The sequence below is a fragment of the Papio anubis genome, chromosome 6, assembly GCF_008728515.1.
Source record: "Papio anubis isolate 15944 chromosome 6, Panubis1.0, whole genome shotgun sequence".
NCBI classification, from domain to species: domain Eukaryota; kingdom Metazoa; phylum Chordata; class Mammalia; order Primates; family Cercopithecidae; genus Papio; species Papio anubis.
Genome location: NC_044981.1, coordinates 70,962,657 through 70,980,942, shown reverse-complemented (window position 1 = coordinate 70,980,942; position 18,286 = coordinate 70,962,657). Strand labels below are relative to the sequence as shown.

The window sequence follows — 18,286 nt, the reverse complement described above, 5'->3', positions numbered from 1 at the left end:
ACTCTCCAAGACCCCTTGCCAAGCCACTGCTGCTGGGAGACAGCCCTAGAGCATGACTTCTTGCAATGCACTTTGAAGTAGATAAAATATGCACTCACGGACATCTGTCTGTTATTTCCTGCACTCACAGCTTTGTTCTGCTTTATTGCCAGAGAATTCTATGGATGATGTCACTTTTTTCTGAAGAGAACAGGCCATCAGAGCTTTTCACTGACATAATTAATTATCTGTAGTTTGATTCTGGGCCAGAAAATTCTCAAGGCACAGCCCCCAAAAGAATTAACTCTACTGTGCTTGCTATTCTTAAACTGTTAAAGAGACAGGGTACCATATCTCTTTTTTTCTCAGACACTGATAATGGTATTTTTGTTCAGTGATATCAAGTAACAGAAAGTGAACTGGGGCACTATTCTATGATTTCACAAGGAAGACCTTCGGTTCAATGGGCAGCAAACTCTAAAGGTCGCTACAGATCAAGTATACAAAGCAAAGCTTTTAGGGCTTAGTCTTAAATGCTATAGGAATGCATCACAATTACTGAATAGACTTTGGGGGATCTTGTGAATCTGCAGGCAGAAAAATGAGATCTCAACCAAAGCTAACCATGTTAAATTAGCCACAAGGTGAAAGGCTTCAGTTTATCAGCCACAAAAACCTAAAACATCAAATATATTTAAACCTTACAGGAGATAAGAAATTACCAGAATGGTGACCATATATTTTGAGAGTCTTCGCCTATGTTTTTATATAGATCTAAAACGAATTAGTCAGTTCCCCAAGAGACTTGTTACTCTCCATTCTGCTGGGTTTCAAGATTATGTAAATGCACTGTTCTTTGTCTCTTTAAAACTGGAGCTCCGTGGGGAATGATGGACACCGTAGATGTCATAAGGCAGTGGAGGGGCTCTGTGGAATCAGGGAACTTCAGTCATTTCTGTCCCTGCTCTTCACTAGGTGACTAATAAGGTAAGATCTGGGAAGTCTCTCAACTTTCTCAACTCTAGTGGAAATAGCAAAATCCTATTTAACCTAAAGGATTAATTGAGACTATAGGTTTGAATATGCATATAAATATTGTCCCCCTAAAAAGGAACTGTTATTTGTAGTATCTTCTACTACCTTAATTCTGCATAAATGAGTTTGAATTGTGCTCTCTCTGAATGAATTTACAGTGGTAAGTTCTCTCTTTAGATCTATCAAAATTTAAAGACAAAATTATGACATAAAAATGTTTGTTATAAAAAAGTCAACATTAGAGAAGTGGTTAAAGAAAAAGTGAAACGTATATGCTACATCCTCCCACATTCCACTCACCAAGGCTAATTCTATTAATAATTTGAAGTGGATCCTTTCAGAATTGTTTTCTCTATAGATATACAAACGTAGTAGTAGCATACGCATTATCTCCCCCACCCAACAACATTATGAAGCACTTAGACAAGTAATGTGCAAAGTGCTTTTTAAACATTATCTCATTTAAACTTCACATAACCTTATCAGACACTGTTATTATCACCATTTTGTAAATGAGGGTTCTGAGGCAAGTGCAGAACAGTTCAGTAATTTGCTCAGTCATATTAACTAATAAGTGGTGTCAGAATGCGAAATCAGGCAACCTAACTTCAGAGCTGCAATCTTAATATGATACTTTATAAATTCGCCATATACATACATCCATATAGAACCTCTCAAATACGTACCACCTAAAAATATGTATTTTTTTATTCAACAATAGAATGGAAAGGTCAAGGAGAATTAAATTTCATTGCAGCTAATACTCATTTCACCATAACTGTTATGTCTTGCTTATTTCATTTTCAGTAAATTAATCGAGTCTCTTCTATTTTTATGTTCATTTCTCAATTGAGTCTTTTTCAGTGTTCTCAATTTTTTTAACCTGAATCTATAACCTAAAATTTAGATCAAACTCTAATACAAAAAAAAATTCCAAGGAAAAGATCACATAATTGTGTTGGACTAGAATTTCACTTCGTTAACTTTGTTTGAAATATTACTTTCCACTGTGATTTACGTCTGTAGTAATTAAATCAAACCTTTACCAGATATCTCTGATTTGTCCTGCTCCCCTCTTTAGATGGAAGTTGACAGACTTAGCTACTTCTTCTCTTTCCTTTAGTAGCTCCACATCATAAATGGAACAGTTAGTTATCTATCTCTCTCCCTCCCCCTCTTCTTACATCCTTCATTCCATCTGCTAATTTATTCCTTTAGCAGCTATGTGCAAAGTATGTGGCTAGTTGCTGTGGTGAATCTCATACGAGTAGGACATAATCCTATGTTGGTATGACTTTATAATCTAGTAGGAGCAAGATTGTGGAAGGCTACTCCTACAGCTAGTTGTTCATCAAGCCACCTTTTGGAAGGAAGGGTGAAAGGAAAGTTCTAGAGCATGAAATAGCATTGGGAAGTCTTTAGGAATGATTAATCTTAATTCCCGTTTTTTGACCTTCTAATTGGCTCCAAGCCTTAGCAGACCATCTGATTTATAGAACCAGAATAATTTAGAACAAAAAAATTTAATTTCCTTTTTTTTTTTTTTTTTGAGACAGGGTCTTGTTCTGTTGCCCAGGCTGGAGTTCAGTGGCACAATCATGGCTCACTGAAGCCTCAACCTCCAAGGCTCAATTGATCTCCCCACCTCAGCCTCCTGAGTAGCTGGGACTACAAGTGAGCACCACCATGCCCAGCTGTTTTTTTTTTTTTTTTTTTGGAGAGACAAGGTTTCACCATATTGTCAGGTTGGTCTGGAACTCCTGGCCTCAAGCAATCTGCCCATCTCGGCCTCCCAAAGTACTGCGATTACAAGAGTGGGCCACCACACTCAACCTAATTTCTTAATTTACAACTAAAAAGACAGAGGTTCAGAGAAGTCAATAATTTGCCTAAGGAATACAACTAATTGGTTCTTGATTGCACATTAGAATCCCAGTCTCCTGATTCTCAGACCAGAGATCTCTCCATTATGCTAAATCACTAGTAAATATATTGCCGTAATCTCACATAGGAATTAATTCATAGGCTAATTAATTTTTAAAACATGAAATGTGCAATTTTTGGCAAAATTAATATTTTAAGAAGCATTTGAATGCTATTGGGCACACTTGAAGGAATGCTGGCATACATATCAATAGCAGCTTTTGACTGTAAAATCAATGCCCTAAAAAATGGTAATTGACGTTTCACTGATATTTGACTGTGTATTCAAATACATCACTTGTCAATTAGCAACAGGAATGTGTTTACTGAACTTAAATTAGCTGATGCAATGTATTTTTCTCTTACCCCTTTATCATGTAATGCAATATTTTACCTTAATTTTCAGATAAGTACATATATATATAGCATTATTTATATCATGCCTTCTTTCCATATGCAGATCCTGAAGTTAACCAGGAACTGGTTGGTATGTTTGATAATCTCCTTGAGGGAACATGTTGGAAAACTTTAATTTTGTTATAAGGTGATTACTTCCTTCCAACTTTCACTCAAAGTGGGGAGCATTCTGGTTAAGCATGTTACATATCATGGTCCCATTACTTGTAGCCCCTTAGGAATTTTTTTTTTTACAGGATAGGCTAACCCTGAGCTTTATCTGGCAGCCTAACATTGATTGTGACGTTGGGAAATATTTGCCTTACTAGCTTGTATAATGTTTCCAATGTATCTACTTTTTCCAAATAAATGACCAAGAACCACTGGCCAAGATTTATATTAATAGCTGGAAAGTTTCAGGGAAAGAACTTTCTGGATTACGATAGAATCAATAAAATGGTTCAAGTTCTCCCTAGCTTGTTTCAAACTCCTACTGCATATCTGTAGTTACCAAGCTGCCAAAAATTATTGTTTCAGACAATGATATGTATTGACCTCTACTGAGTTTTTGTGGTCAGGAACCTTCTCTGAGCTGTCATAATCGTGCTTCATCATCTCCAAGCAAGTGGTCAGATGAAAGCATGGTGAAGATGACTAAATAGAAGAGGCAGGTGGATGAGATCAGTTAACCAGCACCGCCAGATTTCTCAGCGCTGAACTCATTTCATGTTCAACAGTGGCCAGTCTTGTTAAATAATATTATGGGAATATCCCTAGAGTCTTCTTTCACATCTCTTCATGACCTTCAAGGCCAGTAAGCATGTAGTCTGAAGCCTTTTTCTTACAGCCACTCTTCACATGCTTAATCCCGAGAGCTAGCTTATAGCAAGACACCATGGAGCTGCAGCAATACCGGCACATCAGTTCCAGTTGAGTCTTACTAGCTGTTTCGGAGATAGTGTCACATTCAGGGGGATGAGTTCTCAAGGCTTACATCTCAAGATGACTTAATCACAACAAAACCATTTGAAGCATCTCTTCCTGAGGTGTCTGGCGTTGCTTTTCCTAGCCACGCCTCCTAAGGATTCACCAAAGCCACAAACGAAGAAAACAATTTATGTAACTCTGATTTTGCAGCTGCTAAAGTGGAGGGACTTAGTACTTTCAGAACCATCAGTAAAACAAAGACAAAATTCATCCCTTTCACCCTCCAAACTCAAATCTGTATTTGTTCTACCATCATCTTTTCTTTTTTGTTATACTTTAAGTTCTGGGATACATGTGCAGAACGTGCAGGTTTGTTACCTAGGTATAGATGTGCCTTGGTGGTTTCCTGCACCCATCAATCCATCATCTATATTAGGTATTTTGCCTAATGCTATCCCTCCCCTAGCCCCTCACCCACCAACAGGCCCCAGTGTGTGATGTTCCCCTCCCTGTGCCCATATATTCTCATTGTTCAACTCCCACTTATGAGTGAGAACATGTGGTGTTTGGTTTTCTGTCCTTGTGTTAGTTTGCTGAGAATGATGGTTTCCAGCTTCATCCATGTCCCTGCAAAGGACATGAACTCATTCTTTTATATGGTTGCATAGTATTCCATGGTGTATATGTGCCACATTTTCTTTATCCAGTCTAACATATGTGTGCATGTGTCTTTATAGCAGAATGATTTATAATCATTTGGGTATATACCCAGTAATGGGATTGCTGGGTCAAATGGTATTTCTAGTTCTAGATTCTTGAGGAATCACCACACTGTCTTCCACATTGGTTGAACTAATTTACACTCCCACCAACAGTGTAAGAGCGTTCCTATTTCTCCACATCCTCTCCAGCATCTTTTGTTTCCTGACTTTTTAATGATTGCCATTCTAACTGGTGTGAGATGGTATCTCATTGTGGTTTTGATTTACATTTCTCTAATGACCAGTGATGATGAGCTTTTTTTCATATGTTTGTTTGCCATATAAATGTTTTCTTTTGAAAAGTATCTGTTCATATCCTTTGCCCACTTTTTGATGGGGTTGTTTTTTTCTTACTACTTTGTTTAAGTTCTTTGTAGATTCTGGATATTAGCCCTTTGTCAGATGGATAGATTGCAAAAATTTTCTCCCATTCTGTAGGTTGCCTGTTCATTCTGATGATAGTTTCTTTTGCTGTGCAGAAGGTCTTTAGTTTAATTAGATCCCATTTGTCAATTTTGGCTTTTGTTGCCATTGCTTTTGGTGTTTTAGTCATGAAGTCTTTGCCCATGCCTATGTCCTGAATGGTATTGTCTAGCTTTTCTTCTAGAGTTTTTATGGTTTTAGGTCTTACATTTAAATCTTTAATCCATCTTGAGTTAATATTTGTATAATGTGTAAGGAAGGGATCCAGTTTCAGTTTTCTGCACATGGCTAGCCCGTTTTCCCAACACCATTTATTAAATAGGAAATCCTTTCTCCGTTGCTTGTTTTTGTCAGGTTTGTCAAAGATCAGGTGGTTGTAGATGTGTAGTGCTATTCCTGAGGCATCTGTTCTGTTCCATTGTCTATATATCTTTTTTGGTACCAGTACCATGATGTTTTGGATCCTGTAGGCTTGTAGTATAGTTTGAAGTCAGGTAGCGTGATGCCTCCTGCTTTGTATTTTTTGCTTAGGATTGTCTTGGCTATACGGGGTCTTTTTTGGTTCCACATGAAATTTAAAATACTTTTTTCTAATTCTGTGAAGAAAGTCAATGGTAGTTTGATGGCAATAGCATTGAATCTATAAATTACTTTGGGCAGTATGGCCATTTTCATGATGTTGATTCTTCCTATCCATGAGCATGGAATGCTTTTCCATTTGTTTGTGTCCTCTCTTATTTCCTTGAGCAGCGGTTTGTAGTTCTCCTTGAAGAGGTCCTTCACATTTCTTGTAAGATGTATTCCTAGGTATTTTATTCTCTTTGTAACAATTGTGAATGGGATTTTGCTCATGATTTGGCTGTGTATTGTTAGTTTATAGGAATGCTTGTGATTTTTGCACATTGATTTTGTATCCCAAGACTTTGCTGAAGCTGCTTATCAGGTTAAGGAGTTTTGGGCTGAAATGATGGGGTTTTCTAAATATACAATCACGTCATCTGCACAGAGATAATTTGACTTCCTCTCTTCCTATGTGAATACCTTTTATTTCTTTCTCTTGCCTGATTGCCCTAGCTAGAACTTCCAATACTATGTTGAATAGGAGTGGTGAGAGAGGGCATCCCTGTCTTGTGCCAGTTTTCAAAGGGAATGCATCCAGCTTTTGCCCATTCAGTATGATATTGGCTGTGGGTTTGTCATAAACAGCTCTTATTATTTTGAGATATGTTCCATCAATACCTAGTTTATTGAGAGGTTTTAGCACAAAGTGCTGTTGAAAATTTATTGAAGGCCATTTCTGCATCTATTGAGATAATCATGTGGGGTTCATCATTGGTTCTGTTTATGTGATGGATTACGTTTATTGATTTGCATATGTTGAACCAGCCTTGCATCCCAGGGATGAAGCTGACTTGATCATGGTCGATAAGCTTTTTGATGTGCTGCTGGATTCGGTTTGCCAGTATTTTATCGAGAATTTTCGCATCAATCTTCATCAGGGATGTTGGCCTGAAATGTTCTTTTTCTGTTGTGTCTCTGCCAGGTTTTGTTATCAGAATGCTGGTGGCCTCATAAAATGAGTTAGGAAGCTGTCCCTCTTTTTCTATTGATTGGAATGATTTCAGAAGGAATGGTACCAGCTCCTCTTTGTACCTCTGGTAGAATTCAGTTGTGAATCCATCTGGTCCTGGGCTTTTTTTTTTGTTGGTAAGCTATTAATTACTGCCTACATTTCAGAACTTGCTATTGGTCTATTCAGGGATTTGAATTCTTCCTGGTTTAGTCTTAGGAGGGTGTATGTGTCCAGGAATTTATCCATTTCTTCTAGATTTTCTACTTTATTTCTGTAGAGGCTTTTACAGTATTCTCTGATGGTAGTTTGTATTTCCATGGGATCAGCGGTGATCTCGCCTTTATCATTTTTTTATTGTGTCTACTTGATTCTTCTCTCTTTTCTTCTTTATTAGTCTGGCTAGCAGTCTATCTATTTTGCCATCATTTTTTCTAATCTTATATCTCCTATCCCCATCTCCTGAGACTCTTCCACTGTGCTCTCTGAAACTCACATTCAACACAAGTAAACTCTCCTCAGTTCACAAACTCTTCTGAGAATGTTCCCTTCACCTCCTTGCTCTAAGGTAGTTATTCTCAAATTTGGCTGCACTTTAGAATCATCCAAAGCTTAAAACAAACAAACAAACAAAATATAGGTCTATGGCTCCTACCTCCAGAGGTGGTTATTTAATTAGTCTGGGATATGGTCTGTGCATCTGCGGTCAAGTTTGAGAACTACTTCTCTAAAGGAACACTGGCTCTCTCCTGAGGACATCACTTGTCCAACAACTCAGAAGCAGATAGTTTCTATCCCACTCTCCTTGTACCAATGGGCCTGGATGTGGGGTAGACTTTCCTCCTTGCTCATCATCACTGCTTCCAAATAATTCTCTTTCCCTGCTTCCTAAAATATACTAGCTTTTATTCTCATGTCATCAGATAATATTAATTATATCCTTTCTGTTAATAGCTGTACTAGTCCATTCTTGTATTTCTATTAATGTAAAGAAATACCTGAGACTGGGTAATTTATAAGAAAAGAGGTTTAATTGGCTCATGGTTCCATAGGCTGTACAGGAAGTATGGTGGCATCTGCTTCTGGGGAGGCCTCAGGAGGCTTCCAATCATGGCCGAAGGCAAAGAGGGAGCAGGCATGTCACATGACAAAAGCAGGAGCAAGAGAGCAAGGCAAAAGGTACCCCACACTTTTTTTTTTTTTTTTTTTTGAGACAGAGTTTCACTCTTTTTGCCCAGGCTGGAGTGCAATGGCGCGATCTCGTCTCACCGCAACCTCCGCCTCCCGGGTTCAAGCGATTCTCCTGCCTCAGCCTCCCGAGTAGCTGGGATTACAGGCATGTGCCACCACCCTGGCTAATTTTGTATTTTTAGTAGAGACGGGGTTTCTCCATGTTGGTCAGGCTGGTCTTGAACTCCCGACCTCAGGTGATCCACCTGCCTCGGCCTCCCAAAGTGCTGGGATTACAAGCGTGAGCCACCGCGCCCGGCCCCACACTTTAAATGACCAGATCGTACAAGAACTCACTATCATGAGGACAGTACCAAGGGGAGTGGTGCTAAACCATTCATAAGAAATCCATCTCCACGATTCAATCACCTTTCACCAGGCCCTATGTCCAACACTGGGGATTACATTTCAACCTAAGATTTGGGCAGGCACTCACATCCAAAGTATATCAATAGTCATGGGACATTCAATACCCCCAGGTCATTCATTTTCTTTCCTTCTTTGAAGATTTTTGTCTCTGGATTGCTGTTATTCTAATACTACTTTTCCCAGTTTTTTGGTGATTTCCATATCCTCTTAGATGATATTTCTGGTGTTCTGACTTCCCAGTTCCCTGAACTTCTCTGCTCTCATAATTCTGTCCTTCATACTACCTCAGCACTCACTTGTATGGTCATACCCTAGTTTTTGCCATTATTATAAAAAATTACAACTATCTGTAATTTCAACTCTCCAGCATCATCTTCTGTATTTCCAGCTTATTCCCTCTAGAGCTCAAAATCCAACAGTGGTTTGATGGCAGCACATTATAATTCATTGATTTTTGTCATCTTCTGATTGGCCTTCACCCTTCTCCTTCCATGCACTCATTTTCTTTCTCATTCAGCTTAAATTTCGATTGCATACACCCTTAATGTCATGCCCATTCTCTCACGTGATTGTACTCTCTTGGTCAAATTACAGCCTTGGTTAAATCTCTCTCCCCAGAGAAAAACTCATGCCAACTGATCTCATTTCAAATTCATGGTCACTAACTTTAACTGGGCTGTTAATTCTATCAAGAAATCACACTATATTCCTTTGGTCCACTCTCATACACTATTTCATAACTTCTCTAGCCTTATCAAATCACACATCTACCCTATTGCTCCCTGACTCACCAAGAAAATTGAAACAATTTGGGAAGAATTTCCACAATCTCCTATCACTTTCATACACCTACTGCATCTTTGCTGGTATATGTGACCTTCTCCCCTATTACTAGAGGTAAACTGATAGTGCTTCTAATTAACACAAACTTCTTACTTCATTCACTAAATCCCACCCTCTTTTGACTAGCTAGGACATTGCTCCAGCCTTTTACTTTTTGTTAATGTTTCCCTCCATATTAGCTCATTCTCATTAGCATAGAAAATAGTTATTTCTTCCATCAGAACAAGATCCTCCCTTGACTCTACTTCCCCGGGAGATCCCACTTCATTTCTTTCCTTTCCTATACAATAAAACTCACTGAAAGAATTGCCTATACATACTGTCTCCAATATTCTCTCCTCCCAAGTGAGTGGGATTTCTTTGAGCCCACTCCAACCAGGCTTCTGCTTCTAGTACTCCACTGAAACTCTTTTATGAAGGCAAATCATGATCTGTCTATTGCTGAATTCAATGGTCAACTCTCACTCCTCATTTTTCTTGATACATCAGCAGCATCTGACACTTTGAATCTTTCTCTCTGCCTTGAAAAATTTTCCACTTTTACTCCAAGACACCCTACTTGCTGATTTTCCTCTTTCCTCTCAAACTGCTCATTCTCATTCTTTATTGCTGAGTCCTCCTCATCCTCCCAGTCTCTCAGTGCTGGAATTTCCCAGGGCTTAGTCCTTGGACCTCTTATCTTTTCTATCTAAATTTGCTTTCTTCATGATTTTACTGGATTTCAAGGGCTTTAAATAGAATCTATATACATGTGACTTCCAAATTGATTACTCCACCCTAGACCTCTTCCCTGAACTCTAGACTCATATTCAAATGCCAGAGTTTCAGATTCAAATCTGAAACTTCCTGTGCAAAACTATATTTCTGGTTTCCACTTGTCTAAGCATCTGAAACTTCCTGTGCAAAACTATATTTCTGGTTTCCACTTGTCTGCTCTCCACCTGTAGTCTTCTCCATCTCAGTAAATGACAACCCATTTCCCATTTGCTCAGGCAAACAAACTTGGAGTCAAGCTTAGCAAATCTCTTTCTCACATATCCCACATTCAACCTGCCATCAAATACAATGAGCTCTCCTACACAATTTATACAAAATCTTAGCACTTTTGCCCCACCAGCACTGTTATTGCCTGATATGGTTTTGCTCTGTGTCCCCACCCAAATCTCATCTTGTAGCTCCCAAAATTCCCATGTGTTGTGGGAGGGACCCAGTGAGAGATGGTTGAATCATGGGGGCAAATCTTTCCCATGCTGTTCTCAGGATAGTGAATGGGTCTCACAAGATCTGATGGTTTTAAAAACACAAGATTCTCTCCACAAGCTCTCTCTTTGCCTGCTGCCATCCATGTAAGATGTGACTTGCTCCTCCTTGCCTTCTGCCATGATCGTGAGGCCTCTCCAACCATGTGGAACTGTAAGTCCCATTAAACCTCTTTCTTTTGTAAATTGCCCAGTCTCAGGTATGTCTTTATCAGCAGCATGAAAACAGACTAATGCACTGCCCTAATCCAAGTCACCATTATCTCTTGTCTGGATTACACAAAGCTACCTAGTTTGGTCCCTCTTTCTTTCTAGAGGTTCACATTGACTCAGAAACAGGGAAGTAAATAAAGAACTGCTGACGAAGGAAAGGATCCCTCCACTTTCTCTGTTTAACCCAATCACTGTCAACATAATAAAACTAAAACTGTTTTTAAGTACATAGAGATGGAATTTTTTTTAAAAGACATAATGACATTTTTAAATGTTAATAAAGTTATTCACATAAATTTATTAAGTACCTAATATATGAAGATTCAGATCACCATAAATAATGAAACAATAGCCGAAAGAAAACAAATATAATTTTCCTAAAATTGGCTCTTACTTTTAAAATTCCTTTAAAGATCTTTTAAGTAAAAAGCCAAGTTTTTAAAAAGTAAAAAAGAATATTTGGGAAAATTCAGAAAAGCATAATGAGAAAGGACTGGTCTTTCCATACATAAAAACATATTATGCTACAACAATAATTAAAACTATGGTACTAGAGCATGGAATACTAGAGCATGGAATAGGTAGATAAATCTTTGGAGTAAACTAGAAAACCCAGAAGTAGATTTAAATATTATAGGATAAAAGTAACATTTCAAATCATAGGGTAAAATAGCTTGTTCAATTAATGGTTGTTTACTCATTATCTCTCAGTTATAAAACCATTTATATCTATTCTACTCTGTGATACTAAATCTGAGATTCTGCAAATTACATTTCCCAGGTTCCTGTACTAGCTGCTTTCTGTTGGGTTCTGCTAACTGGAGTGAGTAGAGGAATGTTAAAAGGTGGGATGGGGAGAAAGATTTCCTTTCTACTTTATCCTATTTCTGACAATGTTGCTCCAGTAGTAGCAGTTAGCTGCGGCTCTTGGTTCTTCAGGCCTCCCACAACTAGTCTCATCAAGCTCCCTCAGAGGTACTAGCAGAGGCTGGGCAGTAAGCCCTCTGCAGATGGATTCCTCCTCTGTAGTCCTATGCACTAGTCATCTTATGTCTTCTCTTTGTTTCCTCAGCCCTAGAGGTGATAGCTGCTTCTTGCAGTTACCATCTCTGGTTACTTCAGCATTCTCTTTTTACTCTCTTAGGCTTCTAACATCTGTGTGACCAAATTCCTTTAACTCCTTTCTGTTTGAAATATCTAGTGCACTTTCTGTTTTCCTGACTAGACCCTGACTGCTATTAACAGCCACCCACAAAAAAGTAAAGTAGCTCACTTTAAGATGAATTTCAGATGGGTTAAATATTTAAATAAGAAAACTTGGGGGAAAAAAGTACTAGAAGAAAATTTGAAAGAAAATTTGCATAATCTAAGAGTGAGAAGGCCTCTCTAATTTTAATCCACATTAGAAGCCATAAAACAAAAGATCGATGTCTGGGTAATAATAGTAATAACAAATTCTGCATAACAAAAAGTGCCAAAAGTAAAGTCAAAATAAAAATAATGAGATAGGAAAAAATATTCGATTGACAGCTTATATCAAAGAGAACTAATTTCTTTGTTATATAAAAAGTGATCATTAATCAATAAAAGACTAATAAGTCAATGGAAAAACAGGCAAAGATAAGAACAGACTAGTCACAGAAAAGGAAATACAAATATCTCTAACAACATTTGAAAAGATGTTCAGCCTCACTCATAAGATAAATGTAAATTAAAACTACTGGAAAATACCCATTTCACCTATCAGATTGGCAAAGGAATTACAGCACTAAATTGGTAAAACAGCTGATAATGTACTGTGTTGACAGGAATGTAAGAAACCAGGCCTATGAAGAGCAACTTTGCAAAGTCTATCACAAATTTATATACCATTTGACTCAGCAATTTCAATTCTGGGAATTTAATGAAGAGAAATACTCTTACATGTGTGGTAATATATATGCATAATGTATTAATGGAGCTTTGATTGTGATAGCAAAAAACTGGGTACAACTTAAATGTCCTGCAACAGGGAAACTGCACTATGTACCCAAATATCATACACTCTAAAGTCACTGAAATAAGTGTAAAATCTCTATGTGTACTAATAGGGAAAAATTTGCAAGCCATATTTGATTAGAGAAAAAGGCTGATTTCAGAACTATTTATTTTTTTTATATATATATATAAAATATGCTCTCATTTGTATAAAAAACAAAAATATAGTATATATACTTCCATATATTATACCCTTCTGGAATTTTTAAACCATATGTGTGAATTAACCAGTCAAAATTTAAACTAAAATAGTTTTAACGTACTTTTTTTTTCTTTTTTTTGAAACGGAGTCTTGCTCTGTCACCCAGGTGGGAGTGCAGCAGCATGATCTTGGCTCACGGCAACCTCCACCTCCTGGGTTCAAGCCATTCTCCTGCCTCAGCCTCCTGAGTAACTGGGATTACAGGCACCTGCCACATTGCCCGGCTAATTTTGCATTTTTAGTAGAGACAGGGTTTCACCACGTGGCCAGGCTGGTCTCAAACTCCTGACCTCAAGTGATCCACCCTCCTCGACCTCCCAAAGTGCTGGGATTACAGGTGTGAGCCACCGTGCCAGGCCAAAAATGTTTAAATATATAAACTTTTCCCTTAGAATTCTATTTTGATGTTTTGCCTAATTTTTGAATACAAGTTTACTACTGAATTAGAGCATGGTTCCATCCATACACTTGTCTTGTTTTATAATTACAACATGATTCCTGAGCATGTGATTACAATAAGACTCTACCTTGGAAAAGACATTGTAGTGACACTTTATCAAAAAATAAAAGTTTCTGAACACCTGGACAGAATGGAAGTTCTCTCCCGAGTCCTTGGTGAAATATGCAAGCAAGTTATTTTACGACAAATAATGGAATAAGCTTTTAAGTACTAGCTTAACAGTAGGTGTTTGTATGGAGAATTCCTTTCTCCACCTAATGACCTTGACTTGGATGTGGAAACAACATAAAAAAATAAAGTAGGACAAAAATCAATGAAGAAAATAAATGCACTATACACATCAGCCAACCTGGAACACATACAATCTTAGTGCCTTTTCTTTAAAATCATTTGCATAACACATAATGAAAAAGAATACTCTCCAATAAGAAGAGGCTCCCAACATTATTTAAGACAGGAAACATTCAGGGGACTGCAGACAGGTCAGCATGACAGGACCATAAATTGAGGAGATGTAGTGAAAGAAAATGCTGAAGTGGTGAGCAGTGGTGAGCAGGGGTCAGTCCATGAAAGCCCAAGCAGAAGACAGACTTGATCAATTTTATATTTTAAAAAGCTAACTCTTGCTGTGATCTGGGGAATTAGCCAAAGGGCGACAAGACTGCAGGAAGGGCATACCAGTTAAGAGTCAGTTGCAATAAACCATGTGAGTGGTGGTGAGGATGCCTGAAGTAAAGCAGTGGCAGTGGAGATCATGTCTCTCCAGCTACGTGAGGTCAGGGACTCTGTGGCTTACTCTTCTACATTCTCTCCATTGCCTGGCATTCCATAATTGCCTGTCAATTATACCCTTGTTAGTTGAATCCACTATCACATGGTGGTAGATAATAAATAAGAGTGGCCAGGCTGTTGATCTCCTCTCTGCTGTAGGTAGGCAACAGTATGATATCTGTAAAGGTAATTGCAATTAGCCAATGACACTCAAGAGGGAATGGGATCTTAACAACCACCTGTGTCCTGTCTCACAGGCTACAAAGGGAAGCCTACGTCTCTTAAACAATTACTTCTGGAGAGAGAAAGTGCAGTGTTCAAAGTTTCCCATGCTCAACTCTTCAGTGACCCTATAAGTGTCTCCCAGTCAGGATTTGTAAGATTCTTTTCAAAGGTCTTTGCTCAGGTATTTTGTAGTCAGCATACCGGGCACTTCAGGCTGACACGTTATGCCAAACCATCTATAAATAAGTCATGTTAGATATTGCAAAGATTACAAATAGGGCTCACACTCTGTATGCAACATTGATCTTATCAGCGCTCACATGCTTATCCTTTCTAAACTCAAAGCCACGAATTTACATTCCATTAAAGAAAAAAAAGGCATGCATATTTTGATTACTTCAGAACACAACTCATCTTACACATTGTTTTCAGGTTTAAAAAGTTTGCTAAATGAATATATATGTGTGTGTATATATATACACATATAGATTTTTTAACATAACATACACACACAAGACATATATACATATATAAAATTCCAAGTTGGCAGGAATTATAACATCCCATCTCAGGGCAGAGCCATTTAAAGTTCAAAAACAGTAATGTTAAGATCCCTTTCCTTCCACTCTTCAAGGATCACTCACTTTCATTGGTACAAATATGTGTTTTGAGTCTGTGAGACAGTTTCCTTCATCTGCTGAGGAACCTGCAAAATCTTGGTTTATAGCTGACTTTCCTCATAAATGAGCTGATCCTCATAGAACCATGGACTTGCAAATGTACTTTCATTATTTCTATTTTTTGAAGGGCAAAGGGATGGCCCAGAGGCTGCTAAAATTTGTGCACATTGTTTCATGTTTATTTTCAGGCTGTTGATGAGGAAATGTTTAACATCAGAGTAAGTATTCTAGAGATTAATGGCTGCTGTTTGGAAAGGTCCATAGAGGTCCTTTCCTGCCAATACAAATATATACATTGTTGAAGCACAAGACTACATCCACAGATAGGATTACATATTAACTGAAAAGATTCAAGGTACAGTGTTCTTATTTCATCAAAGTGATGTCCTCTTTTGATTATGCACTCTCACAGTGAAAGAATTCCAACAATTTTCGTCAATACCCTGCTTTCTCCCTTAAATACAGAGTTTGGAAAAAATATTTCTCTGTTGACAGCCATGTGATATGAGTCACTTTGATCCCTTCATTGTTTTGAAGCCAGTCTGTGACAGGTTGACGTAGTACTTATGAGGTCGTTTTCAATCCCAGCTGGGCCAGTGAGTTTTGCAAAGAAACATATTCCACTACCTTGTCGGCATTTGTAACCTCACCTGCAAACCTAAAGATACTGCAGGTCACATGAGCTTCAGAATAAACCCTCCATCACCACTACACTAGGAGAGGTCTCCTGAGGATCAGTGAGGCCAAAAGGAGGGAAGATCAAGAGGAAGGAAGAACCTAAGAAGGGGCCGTTCTGTATCTGTAAGTATTAGCCCAGTGACTTTCAAGAGTGTCCCTGAAACTGTTCAGAAGAGAGAAGAGAATAAAAAAGAGGCTAAAGGTTGCACTAGGTACTTTAAACAATGTCAAGGTGCTAAAAGTTGTAAGTGATGTGGTACAGTGACATGTCACTAATTTCGGTCAATAAAAATTTAAATTCACTATGGTCTAGACATGCTGGTCTACATTTTACTCTTAAAAACATTTAATAACTATCTTTTAAAAAGTTTTACATGAATGGTGTAAGCCAGCAAAATGCACCTAACTTAAAGTGAAATTTATACCTTTTTTTTTAACCACTCAGACTGCATCCTCCCCTTCTTTTCTCTCCCAAAGGAAGAGAAGATGGGCCATCAATGAAAAACGGCGGTTGCAATGAAGCAACGGATTTCACAGCTAAGGCAAGAGCACTGCACTTCCTCCTCATGCTTTCTGGTACACTCCATGCTCAGAGAAACTTCTCTAGTAACAAACTATGAAAATGGCTCCTCAAAGCATAGAATTTTACTTTATTTTTCAATGTTTTTCAATCACCAGTTTGACAATGGCATTGGCCTATGTTACCATTGAGTTTATTACAATTGATTTCTATTGTTCAGGTCGTTAAATTCCTACTGAGAAGCATGAAAAAGAGTAAGATGCACTTGAGGAGATAAAGCAGACCTTTGAAGGGAAACCAAACATCAATTCAAGTTATGACTTAGAGACCAAAAAAGATATTCCAAGTTTTTGTGAATTTTAAAATATGCTGTTTTGTGTGGAAAAAATAAATCCTGTTGGCAAACAATTGGTGTTTCCTCTTCTTATCTGTGAAATAGGATTCTCTTTTCCAGTGAGTTTGCTCCTCAACTTGGACTGCTAAGACAATAGCAGCACATTATTTTACTGCCATACAATAGGACATTAATATACATTTGTTGGTTTATTGTGATTTAAAATCATTAGCTTTCAGTCTTTAGCACAAAGCGGAATTATTTAAAAACAAAATGTGAAAACAATGTGATGCCACAGATTTTGGAGATTCTTGCTGAAACAAAAGGGCACTGGGTTTGGGGTCAGAAGAGCATGGTACACTTTATAAGGAGGTGCTCTTAATGGAGTTTACTTAAACCCTCTGGGCTTCTGTTCGGACCTCATCTAACCTTTTAGGGTTATTGTGATTATTAAATAAAATAATGAAAATCCTAGCATATATTAGGCAGTGCAAGAAAGTCACATGGGCAACATAGACATTATTTTTCTTTTGTCATTTCATGCTATTTGTTTTCCTCTTTGTATTATGAAAAAGTTTTAAACATACATCAAAGTAACCTGAAGAGTATAATGCACCATCTATCTCTTCATATGTTTTTTTTGAAACAGAGAAGTTGGAGCCTTTTAAAGGCAATTCCAGGCACACTATCATTTCACCCAGCAATCGGGACATTAAGATGACAGTGTCCTCAGAGCAGGAACCCATCTGGTTCCTGGCTGAGAAACATCTCTGCCATTAATACTGGCCTAACACATCTGTGGAAAAAACAGGTAAAGTGATGCAGGTGTTAGGCACTGTGACAGGTAGAAAACAAATCCAGAGTATTCATCATGACCTGTTTCCTGTTTCCTTGGAACAGCCTCACTCTTGGTCGCTATGCTGAAGGTTCCGCCAAAGCCAACTCTTTGCATTTAACATGCAATATTTTAGAAAAAAATTGAACTGGAAATATACCCTTTATTTAAAAAAACACACACACACAGTTTATATTTACCGATTGCAACTACAAAGTAATTTTCAAAAAGCACCTATCAAAGTGCTTTATAGACACCGTCTATTCTCAAGAAGTTGTTAATTTAAAATAGTTCTTTAAAAGACAAACATGGACAAGTACAAGTCTTGTTAAAAATAGTCAATGTAGAAAAAGAGGAGATGAATTTACCTCTGTGAGGCTATAGGTATCTAAATAGAACGGAGGGAGGAAAGAAGAGCATGTATATAGTCAGGAGAAGGTTAGAAAAAGGGGACCCAAATATTTCATGTCCATATTCCCTAGAGGGTGGAGACCTTTCTGAAAATAATTCCGTGCCTAAAGAACCACAGGAGCTTTGATCAATCTAGCCCCCTTAATTTGCAAAGTTTCCAGGACCCCAACAGTCTAGTGCTAAAGGCCATGGGAGATTCAGGGAT

At 37.9% G+C, this 18,286-nt stretch overlaps 1 protein-coding gene, 1 long non-coding RNA gene and 1 other non-coding gene across 4 annotated transcripts in view; 1 reads left to right on the top strand and 2 right to left on the bottom strand.

The window, feature by feature from the left end:
- LOC101020671 (filamin-A-interacting protein 1) overlaps positions 1–18,286 on the bottom strand; it is a 140,757-nt gene that overhangs the window by 32,527 nt on the left and 89,944 nt on the right. The window lies entirely within an intron of this gene.
- LOC103883798 lies at positions 918–16,524 on the top strand. The gene is made up of 3 exons (XR_646152.3): positions 918–966; positions 3,398–3,481; positions 16,459–16,524. It is a non-coding gene; the product is annotated as an uncharacterized LOC103883798 (long non-coding RNA).
- On the bottom strand, positions 16,418–16,626 carry LOC116275639. Its single transcript, XR_004184734.1, has one exon. It is a non-coding gene; the product is annotated as a small nucleolar RNA U3 (small nucleolar RNA).